The sequence below is a fragment of the Eubalaena glacialis genome, chromosome 9, assembly GCF_028564815.1.
Source record: "Eubalaena glacialis isolate mEubGla1 chromosome 9, mEubGla1.1.hap2.+ XY, whole genome shotgun sequence".
NCBI classification, from domain to species: Eukaryota; Metazoa; Chordata; class Mammalia; order Artiodactyla; family Balaenidae; genus Eubalaena; species Eubalaena glacialis.
In genome coordinates, this window is record NC_083724.1 from 55,088,146 (window position 1) to 55,101,761 (window position 13,616).

A 13,616-nucleotide genomic window follows, 5' to 3' on the forward strand; every position below is an offset into this window, starting at 1 on the left:
CTGCATACAGGTCTTTTGTCTCCTTAGGTAGGTTTATTCCTAGGTATTTTACTCTTTCTGTTGCAATGGTAAATGGGAGTGTTTCCTTAATTTCTTTTTCAGATTTTTCATCATTAGTATATAGGTATGCAAGAGATTTCTGTGCATTAATTTTGTATCCTGCTACTTTACCAAATTCATGGTTTAGCTCTAGTAGTTTTCTGGTAGCATCTTTAGGATTCTCTATGTATAGTATCATGTCATTTGCAAACAGTGACAGCTTTACTTCTTCTTTTCCAATTTGGATTCCTTTTATTTCTTTTTTCTTTTCTGATTGCTGTGGCTAAAACTTCCAAAACTATGTTAAATAATTCTCTTTTTTTCTTAATAAGTCTAGCTAAAGGTTAATCAATTTTGTGTATCTTTTTAAAGAACCAGGTCTTAGTTTCATTGATCTTTTCTATTGATTTTTAGACTCTGTTTCATTTAATTCTGCTCTGATCATGATTTCTTTCCTTTCTACTAACTTTGGGTTTTGTTTGTTCTTATTTTTCTAGCTTCTTTAGGTGTAAGGTTAGGTTATTTACTTGAGATTTTTCTTGTTTCTTGAGGTAAGCTTGTATCGCTATAAATGATAGTACTGCTCTTAGTACTGCTTTGGTGCATCCCATAGGTTTTGGATCATTGTGTTTTCATTTTCCTTGTTTCCAGGTATTTTTTCATTTCCTCTTTGATTTCTTCAGTGATCCACTGGTTGTTCAGGACATACTGTTTAGCCTCCACCTGTTTGTGTTTTTTGCAGTTTTTCTCTTGTAGTTGATTTCTAGTCCCACAGCATTGTGGTCAGAACAGATGCTTGATATGATTTCAATTTTCTTAAATTTACTGAGGCTTGTTTTGTGGACTAGCATGTGATCTATCTTGGAGCTTTATAGAATCATAACATCAATATTCAGTCCTTACCTAATCAATAGTTCAAAACAGTATTCAATAAATTGTTAACTCTTTAACTTCAAATTCTTCTGTGAGGTACATGGCTTTTAAAAAATGAAACAAAACTTAATAATATATAATCTATAAATGAGAAGTGCCTAAGACACAATTGGATTGATCTGAGGGGAGAGGAGGGCAGAGATGGACTGGGAAGAGGCACAGAAAACTTTCTGGCATGACAAAAATATCCCATATCCTGAACAAAGTATGGGTATAGGGATAAAATCACTTCTCACAGCACACTGAATAGTGTCACCCAAGATCCATGTATTTCACTGTAAATAAATTGCAGCTCACCAAAAACTAAATGGCAAAAAAATAAATGTATATAAAATATTTCTTGACTATAATGAAAACACAATTACAGAATGTAATTAATTCCAAACTGAGAATAGATGCCTCTGTGTGTGTGTGTGAGTGTGTGTAATTTAGGGGGAGGAGTAGGTGTTTCCCCCAGAAAAATGAAGCAGTAATTTATTAAGTTTTCATAATGATATGTGGCCACAACAGCATCATAAAACATCTGTGGGAATGATGACCAAGAACATAATTAAACAAAGATTCTTCAAATTACTGTGTATTAACATAAAATAAATCCTTTTTTAAATGAAGCAAAATAACTACTGAATTATTTCACTCTGCTTAAGGGAAAAACTGATCAGAAGTAAAGTCATTCAATTTATTTGCTATTGTATATATATCACTGAAATGGGACATTGTTAGTTGCTATCAAGGGTGAGTTCTCTAAACATCAGAGTTGCCTATTTACAATCTACAGTGGCTTTCATTTTTCAGATGTTTCTATTTATAATACCAGCAGTACAGTACTTTTTTTCTTCTGCCAATGGAGTTAAGAAGATAAAGCAAATGAATTTAGATACTTACAAAATAATATAATCAATTCAATTTCTTTTGCAGCACAGTTAATTCCTATTGTTTAATTTTAACTTTATATTAGCACAAAGTACTTAGGATTATATCAGTGTTTCCACTTACATGGCTCCAAAATACATTATAATAACTATCAAATAATTGATATAGATATGCTATGGCTTTGGGGATAATTTCAGTAATCTGTATAACTAAAATTTAAATTACCACTCAAATGATGATGAATTATTAATAAACTATGAAGTTTTACATGTGGCCAGAAATGTAAATTATATAAGACTTCGATAAATGTATTATCTTGAAAAAGCAGTTATGGAAAATAGGCTCATCAACTTAAGTAAGATGAAGAGAAGCTGGAGAAAGTCCAGGAACAAGTAATATAAATTACTAAATGACTGGGAAATGACTTAACAAAGAAAGCCTAAAATAATGTGGGTTAGTAGGGAACAGACTACTGGGGTGGAATTAATAACAGTCTTTATTCAACTAGATAAAGTAATACTATACAAATAGACCTTCAGTACTCTGCCCATTGAGAAAAGGATCTAAGAAGGTAAACCTAAGTAGCAACTAGAAGGGCTATGTTTAATACCAACAAAAGTTTCCTTTTCAGTTTCAAGACTTTAGAGCCTAATTACAAAGATGGCTATAAAATCCATTTTCTCTGAAATTGTTTGGGCACAATAGAAATTACCAAACGTAGTCATTCCTCTAACACATATGTAGCATTAGGTAGCAAATGTTGTGTACCCCATGGCCATACACACTCACCCTTACCACTTCAACATACACTGGTCTAGCTTTACACTACAGCATCTGAGAGATTTATCAGACCCTTAGCACCCTCTTTGCCCACCTGCATTTCAGCTAGAAATGTCAGGAAATTAACCCCGACCTGTGAGTGGCCAATGACTGACAGGAGTCTATATAAATACCCTAGGCTTCCTTTGCCCTCAGGTGAAATAACTCTGAGATGTGGCATAACACTGGCTCCCAGACTGCCCCAATGTGATCCATCTCCGATTAGCCACAGTTGTAACTTGTATAATAATATGATCTCTGTTAGATAAAATCCCTTCCCTGGGGCTTCCCTGGTGGCGCAGTGGTTGAGAGTCCGCCCCCCGGTGCGGGGGACACGGGTTCGAGCCCTGGTCTGGGAGGATCCCACATGCCGCGGAGCGGCTGGGCCCATGAGCCACAATTGCTGAGCCTGCGCGTCTGGAGCCTGTGCTCCGCAACAAGAGAGACCGCGATAGTGAGAGGCCCGCGCACCGCGATGAAGTGTGGCCCCCACTTGCCGCAACTGGAGAAAGCCCTCGCACAGCAACAAAGACCCAACACAGCCAAAAATAAATAAATAAATAAATAAATTTATAAACACTTGATCATCTGTTTCTTAAAAAAAAAAAAAAAAAAAATCCCTTCCCTGTCTCACTTTCCCAATAACCTACTGGCATTTCCTGGGATCATCCCCCGAATAAACTACTTGCACTGAAATCTTCATATCCAAGTTTGCTTTTTAACTACCTACACTAAGACAACACACATGCCATTTCATTGTACCACCTGTCTTTTCATATACTTAACAGTTTCTTTATATTTATTTATTTATTTATTTATTTATTTATGGCTGTGTTGGGTCCTCGTTTCTGTGCGAGGGCTTTCTCTAGTTGCGGCAAGTGGGGGCCACTCTTCATCGCGGTGCGCGGGCCTCTCATTATCGCGGCCTCTCTTGTTGCGGAGGACAGGCTCCAGACGCGCAGGCTCAGTAATTGTGGCTCACGGGCCCAGTTGCTCCGCGGCATGTGGGATCTTCCCAGACCCGGGCTCGAACCCGTGTCCCCTGCATTGGCAGGCAGATTCTCAACCACTGCGCCACCAGGGAAGCCCCTTAACAGTTTCTTTAAATTCCCCAATTATAAAATTTCTTGAAAAACTTTTATAACACAAGAACTAGAAAACTAATACCGTCCAACTTTCATTATTACAATACACTAAAAATAAATGATATCAAAACAGTTATTTAATACTAGCCAGCTATTGCTGCCTATTATCTCTGAGTCTGAATCCTGCTTTTTTTTTTAAGTGTGTACATGGGAGTGGGGGAAGATTAGCAAATATTTGTGAGGCATTACAGATATGCTGCACCAAACTGACCATGTTGATTAATTTGAGTGACAGAGAATGGAAGAAGGAGTAATTTCCTCACTCTGTGATTCAATGTTTTCTTAAATCTCTTTCCCATAACCACCTGAAGTCCATCTTACCATCTTGGACCATTTAAAATCACTTCACATCCCAATGGAATATACATTCCACACTTTAGAAAATATTACACTACAGAATAGATAAACCTGAGAAAGCTAATTCACAGTCTTTCTCAGAAAAAAATTAATAGAGATCTCTCAAGATTTCTTTGACCTCTATATAGTTTCAGAAACTATTAAACAGAGAGTTAGAAATTCTAGTCTTAATTTTTTGTGTGGCTGTGGCCAAGTCACTTCATTTTTCTGGACCTCAGTTTCCTCAACCTTAAAATAAAAAAGTCAAATAGGTCCACGTTTTCTCTTTTCTGTTCTCCTCGCCACTTCAGTAACAAAAGGAGTGAGCAAAGGTGAAGCTGTAGGTTTCTTAATCCCATTCCTTCAAAGCAGTTCTGGGAAGATCAGGCGGAGACAGGAGAGAGAAAGAGAGGGAGGAGTAGGTGAAGAGGAAAGAAGGAGAGGGAGGGGGAGGAGAAAGGTTAGGAGGAGAGAAAGAAACAGGAAGGAAACGGACTTTAAAAATACAGGTACCACCTTCCACTTATTAGAATGGCTACTACTGAAAAGAAAAAGAAGATAACAAGTGTTGATGAGGATGTGGAGAAATTGGAACCTTTGTGTACTGTTGGTAGGAATGTAAAATGGTGCAGCCGGTGTGGAAACGAGTATGGCAGTTCCTCAAGAAAGTTAAAAATAGAATATACCATATGACCCAGCAATTTCATTCCTGGTTATATACCCAAAAGGAATTGAAAGCAGGGTCTCAGAGAAACACTTGTATCCTCATGTTCACAGCAGCACTATTCACAACAGGCAGAAGCTGGAAGCAACTCAAGTGTCGCAACAGATGAATGGATCCACAAAATGTGTATACATACAATGGAATACTAGCCTTAAGAAGGAAGGAATTCTGACACATGCTACATCATAGATGAACCTTGAGGACATTACGCTAAGTGAAATAAGCCAACCACAAAAAGGCAAATAGTATATGATTCCACTTACATGAGGTGCCTAGAGTAGTCAAATTCATAGAGACAGAAAGTAGAATAGAGGTTACCAGTGGAAATGAGGAGTTGCTGTTTAATGGGTATAGAGTTTCAGTTTTGCAAGATGAAAAGAGTTCTTGAGGCTGGTTGCACAACAATGTGAATCTACTTAACATGATTGAACTGTACCCTTAAAATGGTTATGATGGTAAATTTTACGTTACATTTATTTTATCATGAATTAAATTTTTAAAAAATACAGGTTACCATGGGACTATATGACATTTAAGATCTCTTTCAGCTCCACAGCCTTTGAATTAGCATTAACAACAATTATGTAGTTTATCATGGTCATGATACAAGTTTCATGAACAAAATTAAAACAAAAAAGTTATTTATCCCATATATATTATCCACAATATTTGCAGTATGTGTATTATAACCATTAATCTCTATGATCCAAGCAATGAGCTTCAGTAACTAATACTTATGATCCACGCAATGAGCTTCAGTGACTAATACTTATTCATGCTCTCTACAGAGAGTCACTAAAATATTACCTAAATGTTAAGAACTCTTATGGCCAAATAGAAAGTTCTGCAAATTTAAGGTTACTATTAATCTTTCTTCAAACCTGTCACCTCCACTTTGAATGCCATTAAAGCCCAGTCAGATTGAAAGGCAGTTTCTTCTCTGCTCGCACAGAGTAACATTAGCACACTCTCATGGTCAATCCTGTGTCAGGATGAACTGCACATGACTGCCGTTCTACCTTGATTCTGAGTCCCAGTGAGTAAGACCTTACCACGCAGTAGCTTACTGATCTTGTCTAGCTGTGTCCATAGCACACTGCAACCACACCGTACTTATTAGAATTAGCACACCATTTACTCATAAGTTCTCAAGTTTCTTAATGTTTCTTAATACAAGCTGACAAGATGATATCTAAAATTAAATAAGTGCTCGCTTTGGCAGCACATATACTAAAAATTGGAACTATACGGAGAAGATTAGCATGGCCCCTGCACAAGGATGACACGCAAATTCGTGAAGCGTCCCATATTTTTGAGAAATGGAAACAAAAACAAAAGTAAACAAATGGGACCTAATGAAACTTAAAAGCTTTTGCACAGCAAAGGAAACCATAAACAAGACAAAAAGACAACCCTCAGAATGGGAGAAAATATTTGCAAACGAAGCAACTGACAAAGGATTAATCTCCAAAATATACAAGCAGCTCGTGCAGCTCAATATCAAAAAAAAACCAAACAACTCAATCCAAAAATAGGCAGAAGACCTAAATAGACATTTCTCCAAAGAAGATACACAGATTGCCAACAAACACATGAAAGGATGCTCAACATCACTCATCATTAGAGAAATGCAAATCAAAACTGCAATGAGGTATCACCTCACACCAATCAGAATGGCCATCATCAAAAAATCTACAAACAATAAATGCTGGAGAGGGTGTGCAGAAAAGGGAACCCTCTTGCACTGTTGGTGGGAATGTAAATTGATACAGCCACTATGGAGAACAGTATAGAGGTTCCTTAAAAAACTAAAAATAGAACTACCATACGACCCAGCAATCCCACTACTGGGCATATACCCTGAGAAAACCATAATTCAAAAAGAGACATGTACCACAATGTTCATTGCAGAACTATTTACAATAGCCAGGACATGGAAGCAACCTAAGTGTCCATTGACAGATAAGTGGATAAAGAAGATGTGGCACATATATACAATGGAATATTCCTCAGCCATAAAAAGAAACAGAATTAAGTTATTTGTAGTGAGGTGGAAGGACCTAGAGTCTGTCATACAGAGTGAAGTAAGTCAGAAAGAGAAAAACAAATACCTTATGCTAACACATATATATGGAATCTTAAAAAAAAAAAATTGTTCTGAAGAACCTAGGGGCGGGACAGGAATAAAGACGAAGATGTATAGAATGGACTTGAGGACACGGGGAGGGGGAAGGGTAAGCTGGGACAAAGTGAGAGAGTGGCATTGACATATATACACTGCCAAATGTAAAACAGATAGCTAGTGGGAAGCAGCCGCATAGCACGGGGAGATCAGCTCCCTGATCTCCCACCTAGAGGGGTGGGATAGGGAGGGTGGGAGGGAGATGCAAGAGGGAGGGGATATGGGGATATATGTATATGTACAGCTGATTCACTTTGTTACACAGCAGAAACTAACACAACATTGTAAAGCAATTATACTCCAATAAAGATGTTAAAAAAATAAATAAAATTAAATTAAATAAAAGATCTCCTGTCTTTTTATTGTATAATTTTATTTATTTTTTACTGAAAACATAAACCTGACCTAAGTTCATTTATCATTTAAAAATTTTCTCTTTCCTTATTCTCCTGGGTTTTAACATAGAATTTAAAAATATTACTTGAACTCATATAAGTGTATTTTAAAAATCTATTTAATTAGACACAAATTACTGATTTAAGTAAAAGTATAAATGGAAGAAAATTAAACTATCAGTGTTACTAAATTATTAAGATATATATTGTTGGCCAATAAGCACAAAAGATGCTTAACATCATTAGTTATCAGAGAAATGCAAACTAAAACTACAATGAAATACCACTACATAAATCACTAGCATGGTTAAAATTAAAGCCACTTATAATTCCAAGTTCGGTAAGGATGTCAAGAAAATAGAACTCTCATACAGTGCTGGTAGGAATATAAAATGATATAACCACTTTGGAAAGTAGTATGGCAGTTGCTACAAGGTTAAACAAGCACATACCACATGACCCAGCAAGTCCACCCCTAGGTATTTATGTAAGAAAAATAAAAACATATGTTCACACAAAGACTTAACATATGAATGTTCAAAACTGAAAACAAGCCAAATGTTCAACAATAGGTGAGTGGATAAATAAACTCTGATATATCGTTAAAATGGAATGTTATTCACAAATGAAAAGGAATGAACCACTGAGAGACATAAAATCATGGATGAACCTCCAAATCACTACGTTGAGTAAAAGAAGCCCAACACAAAAGACTATATGTTGCATGATTTTATTTATTTGAAACTCTAGAAAACACACAACAAACTAAATGATAGCAAATCAGTATTTCCCTGGAGCTGGAAATGGGGGAGGGGAGGAACTGAGAGCAAAGAGGCATGAAGAAATTATTTGGGGTGATGAAAATGTTCAATATTTTGATTGTGATGGTGTTTATACAAGTATACACATTTGCCAAAACTCATTAAACGGTACACTTTTTTTTTTTTTTAAGATTTTTTTGATGTGGACCACTTTTAAAGTCTTTATTAAATTTGTTACAATGTTGCTTCCGCTTTATGTTTTGGTGTTTTGGCCATGAGGCATGTGGGATCTGCTCCCTGACCAGGGATCGAACCTGCACCCTCTGCATTGGAAGGTGAAGTCTTAACCACTGGACCGCCAGGGAAGTCCCAAACGGTACACTTAAATGGATTTTATTGTATGTAAATAGCACCTTCTTCATAGAAAGTGATAGTATGGTAATTAAGCAGCATATTAGTTCAGTAGTTTGCAAACTTTTTAAATCATTTTCCTCTCTTACTTAAAAAAATTACTTACAAATTACATACATGTTTAGAAGTATACACTCTACAAAACATATAGAAAAGTAGGAATTATAAAGAGCTAAAGATCAAATAATGAAATGTCCTGTTAATTGATGCAACTTCATTATTTAATCTAATGTCATAAAATGTACTTAGGTGAGAGGTGCATCACTGAAGATAATGGACATAAATCTGTATGTCAAAAATATTCTCAGTATGTAGAACTTGTGAAGCTAACTTCTTATCATTTAGACAGTGACTGTCTAAACAGACATTTTCTATGTGACTGTCAGAGAATTAGAGGAGTGCTCATTCTGTCATCTTGATTCTCCTTGCAATATTAGTGCTATCTTCAATCCGTAGGCTATATGTTAGAAAAATTTTAAGCTGCTTTTCCATATCATGAAGTTAGTTTAATTAAATCTAGACTACATAATCTATTAATCCACCTTACCGGAAGCAGAAAATGCAAAAAATAAGTGAGGGGGCGGTGAGAGGGGGACAAGGTGGTGGAGTAGGAAGATCCTGGGCTTGCCTCCTCCCATGGATACTATATATAGAAACTTAACTAGAAAACCCAAAAGACTCCACCAATAAACTATTGGAACTAATAGATGTATTCAGTAAAGTTGCAGGATATAAAATTAATATACAGAAATCTGTTGCATTTCTATATATCAATAATAATCTATCAGAAAAAGAAAGAAAACAATCCCACTTACAGTTACATCAAAAAGAATAAAATTTCTAAAAATAAACTTAACCAAGATGGTGAAAGACCTATACTCTGGAATTTATAAGATACTGATGAGAGAAACTAAAGAAGACACAAAGAAATGGAAGGATATACCATCTAACCAAATGGAAGAATTAACACTGTTAAAATGTCCATACCACCCAAAGCAATCTATAGATTCAATGCAATCCCTATCAAAATACCAATGGCATTTTTCATAGAAATGGAACAAATATTCTTAAATTTTGTATGGAACCACAAAAGACCCCGAATAGCCAAAGCAATCTTGAGAAAGAAAACAAAGCTGGAGGTATCATGCATCCTGATTCAAATCTATACTATAAATCTATAGTAATCAAAATAGTATGGTACTGGCACAAAAACAGACACATAGATCAATGGAACAGAGCCCAGAAATAAATCCATGCTTATATGGTCACCTAATCCTTGACAAGAGCAACCAAGAATACACAATAGGGAAGGAATAGTCTGTTCAATAAATGGTGTTGGGAAAAACTGGACAGCACCATGCAGAAGAATCAAACTGGACTATTTTCCCACACCATATACAATAATAAACTCAAAATGGATTAAAGATTTAAATGTAAGACCTGAAACCATAAAAGTCCTAGAAGAAAATACAGGCAGTAAACTCTTTGACATCAGTCTTTGTAACATTTTTTTGGATCTCCCTTTTCAGGCAAGAGCAACAAAAGCAAAATTAAACAAATGGGACTATATCAAACAAAAAAGGTTTTGCACAATGAAGGAAACCATCAACAAAATGAAAAGGCAACCTACTAAATGGGAGAAGGTATTTTCAAATGATATATCCCATAAAAAGTTAATATCTAAAATATATAAAGAACTCATACAGCTCAATATCAAAAAAAAAAATCCAGTTAAAAAAATCAGCAGAGGATCTGAATAGACATTTTTCTAAAGAAAGCATACAGATGGCCAATAACATGAAAGGATGCTCAACATCACTAATTATCAGGGAAATTCAAATCAAAACCACAATGAGATATCACCTCACGCCTGTTAGAATGGCTATCATCAAAAAGACAACAAATAACAAATGTTGGTGAGGCTGTAGAGAAAAGGAATGGTGGTGCACTGTTGGTGGGAATGTAAACTGGTGCAGCCACAATGGGAAATAGTATGGAGGTTCCTCTACTTCTGGGCATTTATATGAAGAAAACAAAAACTCCTATGCTAACTGCAGCATTATTTACAGTAGCCAAGATATGGAAGCAACCTAAGTGTCCATTGATAAATGAGTGGATAAAGAAGATGTGGTGTGTATATATGTATATGTGTGTGTATCTATCTATCTATCTATCTATCTATCTATCTATCTATCTATCTATCTATCTATCTATTTATAAAATGGTATATTAGCCATAAAACAAATGAAATCTTGACATTTGCAACAACATGGATCTATCTATAGGGTATTATGCTAAGTGGAACTTTGTGCTTCCACTACATGGGTCATGGGTTCGATCCCTGGTCCCTGATCAGGGAACTAAGATCTCGCATGCGCACTGCACGGCCTGAATATATGAATGAATGAATAAAATCAATATAAAACACAAAGCAAACAAGCAAACAAAACAAAACAGAAACAGACTCATAGATACAGAGAAAAAATGGTGGTTGCAAAAGGGGGGGTGGGTAGATGGGTGAAATAGGTGAAGGAGATTAAGAGGGGCAAACTTCCAGTTACAAAATAAATAAGGCATTGGGGATGTAACATACAGCTTAGCGAGTATAGTGTATAATATGATAATAACTTTGTATGGTGACAGATGGCTACTAGACTTATTATGGTGATCATTTTGTAATGTACTTAAATGTCAAGTCACTATGTTGTACACTTGAAAATAGCATAATATTGCACATCAACTATACTTCAAGAAAAATTAAATAAAAATAAATAAATAAAACATTTTTCAAAGGTGAGGGGGCTACCATTAACCCCTCTTCCTTCAGTATGCCTCATTTATACATGTGATATATAAGTAATTATATCTTTGCTATATTTCCCATTTTTAATAAAAAATATAAATAGATATTCTAACATATCTTTTTCTTACTCTAATAAATCTTGCACAAATATAGGCTGTAGAAGTTCTGCTTTGGAGACATCTGAGAGTGATAATTTGTACTATTCAAAAATTACAGGGTTTAAAAATATGGAGTATGTGCATGTGCACGTTTAACACTAAACCTGTTATTAACTATTTTCAATCACTATTAATTTAGAAGGCACTTCAGTATTACCTAGTTCACTCATTAATTCAACATTATTGAGCACCTATTATGTACACCTATTAGGTTGTACTATAATGTAAACAAAAGAAGACATGGTGTCTGGATCATCAACTTACGATATAGTTTTGGGGAAAGACACTGATCACATAAATCAGTTAAAACCATAGCAATGAAATGGTCTGTGAGGGAAAGGTACACAGGTCTAAGAGAGTGCATAACATAAAGACTTAATTTCACAGTGGTTTGGGGAATCAATCATGCTTCCCCGGGATGATGACTACTGACCTTCAGGGTTCAATAAAATATTATTAAAACATGCAAACATAAACCAAGGTGCAAACAATGATAGCTGTGGGGCCAACTATTATACGAAGTTTCTCTTGCATCCAATCTATCTGTGGTATCATTTAGCCTTGATCAAGTTCATATTAAGGCTGGCTCTATTCCTCCTCATTAGCCCCCAAAATTGTAGTAGTTCAACCTCCTGGCACCAAAGCTATTTTAAACACATATGAAAACACACTGAAGTTGAATGGCAGTCTCAGTTCTAATGCATTAATTAAGATAATCTAGAATATGTTCATAGTTTCATTATAAAGATCATCTAAATAAACACATACACACATAGAGTGGATTCCTAAGAAAACATCCACATATCACACTCTGAGAAACACTGCTCTTTGCAATCCTTCTCCTACCTCCAGTTCCTAGCAGTGTCTGGTATATGTATCAGTAATTTGTCCTCGTATCTGCAAAATGCTTTGTAGTTCACAAAGCCCATTACAAAGATTTTCTCATTTGATCCTAACAACAATTCTGGGTGAATTATCTATTTCAAAGATAAGGAAACTAAGGCCGGGTGGTACTTCTTCAAGGTAGTTTTTCTTCAGGAAGTTTCCCACAATTGCCCACTTCCATCAACTGATTCACCTCTAAATTATTATGTGTTTTTTTGCTCCTATAGCATAGCTCTCTATATTATACTTCAGGCATCACCATTCTCTGTGTCATTTTCTGTTCACCTGTCTGTCTCTTTGACCTAATCTTAAAGTTCTTTATAAGCCAGTAGCACATAACAGATGTTCAATCAATGCCCAGTGAGCTCCTGTAATACAGTTATGGAGACTAAAGGACAGGGAGGTTAAAATGAGCTCAATACCACGTAGCTTATTTTGGCAGACCTAGAACTCCGACTCACTCACACCTCCTGAGATCAAATTCAAGTCACTGTTCCTTTAGTCCATATCCTTAATATTTTGGGCAATATTACTGCTTCATAGGAAGCAGAAGAACAAAAACTGCATTCTTTCAATACTAAAGTATTACGAACCAAAACATAGATATGAATATAATTTAAGCCCAAACATCAAAAACATTTTCCACCTGTGAAATAAACTGTCTACTGAGATCAGTTAACACGGTCAGGAATCTATTTTTATACTGACAAAAGAGTATGGGGTTTGCTTATTACACTAGCTTCTCTAGGTCATATATTTTTTTCCTAGACGGAGTTAGTTCCCTGATGCTCTTTTGCTTTGTTATTTTTAGTATCTAATTAAAATAAACTAAAGAAACAATTTCTCTGAAATCAATTTATGAAATCCCTGGAAAAAATTAAGAGTAATCATGAGTTTTAACTGTATAACTACCTACCAGATCAATGAACCACAGGCAACAAACACCTTAGTGAACCTCAATGTCAAAGCAAAGCCTTGAAAATCAGCACAATAACAAAAAAGAAAAGTTATTGGTAAAAAAGGCTTTGCATAGAATAATTATGTTACCAAGGATCATAAACAGGACTATAATCAATGGTCTGCTCAGTCTCAAAAGAATCTCAGAAAAAAGTTATTACAGGGAACTAAAGTTTACATTTATTCAAAGTAAAA

At 35.5% G+C, this 13,616-nt stretch overlaps 1 protein-coding gene and 1 non-coding gene across 7 annotated transcripts in view; one reads left to right on the plus strand and one right to left on the minus strand.

Moving 5' to 3' along the window:
• RFX3 (regulatory factor X3) overlaps positions 1 to 13,616 on the minus strand; it is a 289,898-nt gene that overhangs the window by 131,524 nt on the left and 144,758 nt on the right. The window lies entirely within an intron of this gene.
• LOC133098483 (U6 spliceosomal RNA) lies at positions 6,076 to 6,183 on the plus strand. The gene has a single exon (XR_009702183.1). It is a non-coding gene; the product is annotated as a U6 spliceosomal RNA (small nuclear RNA).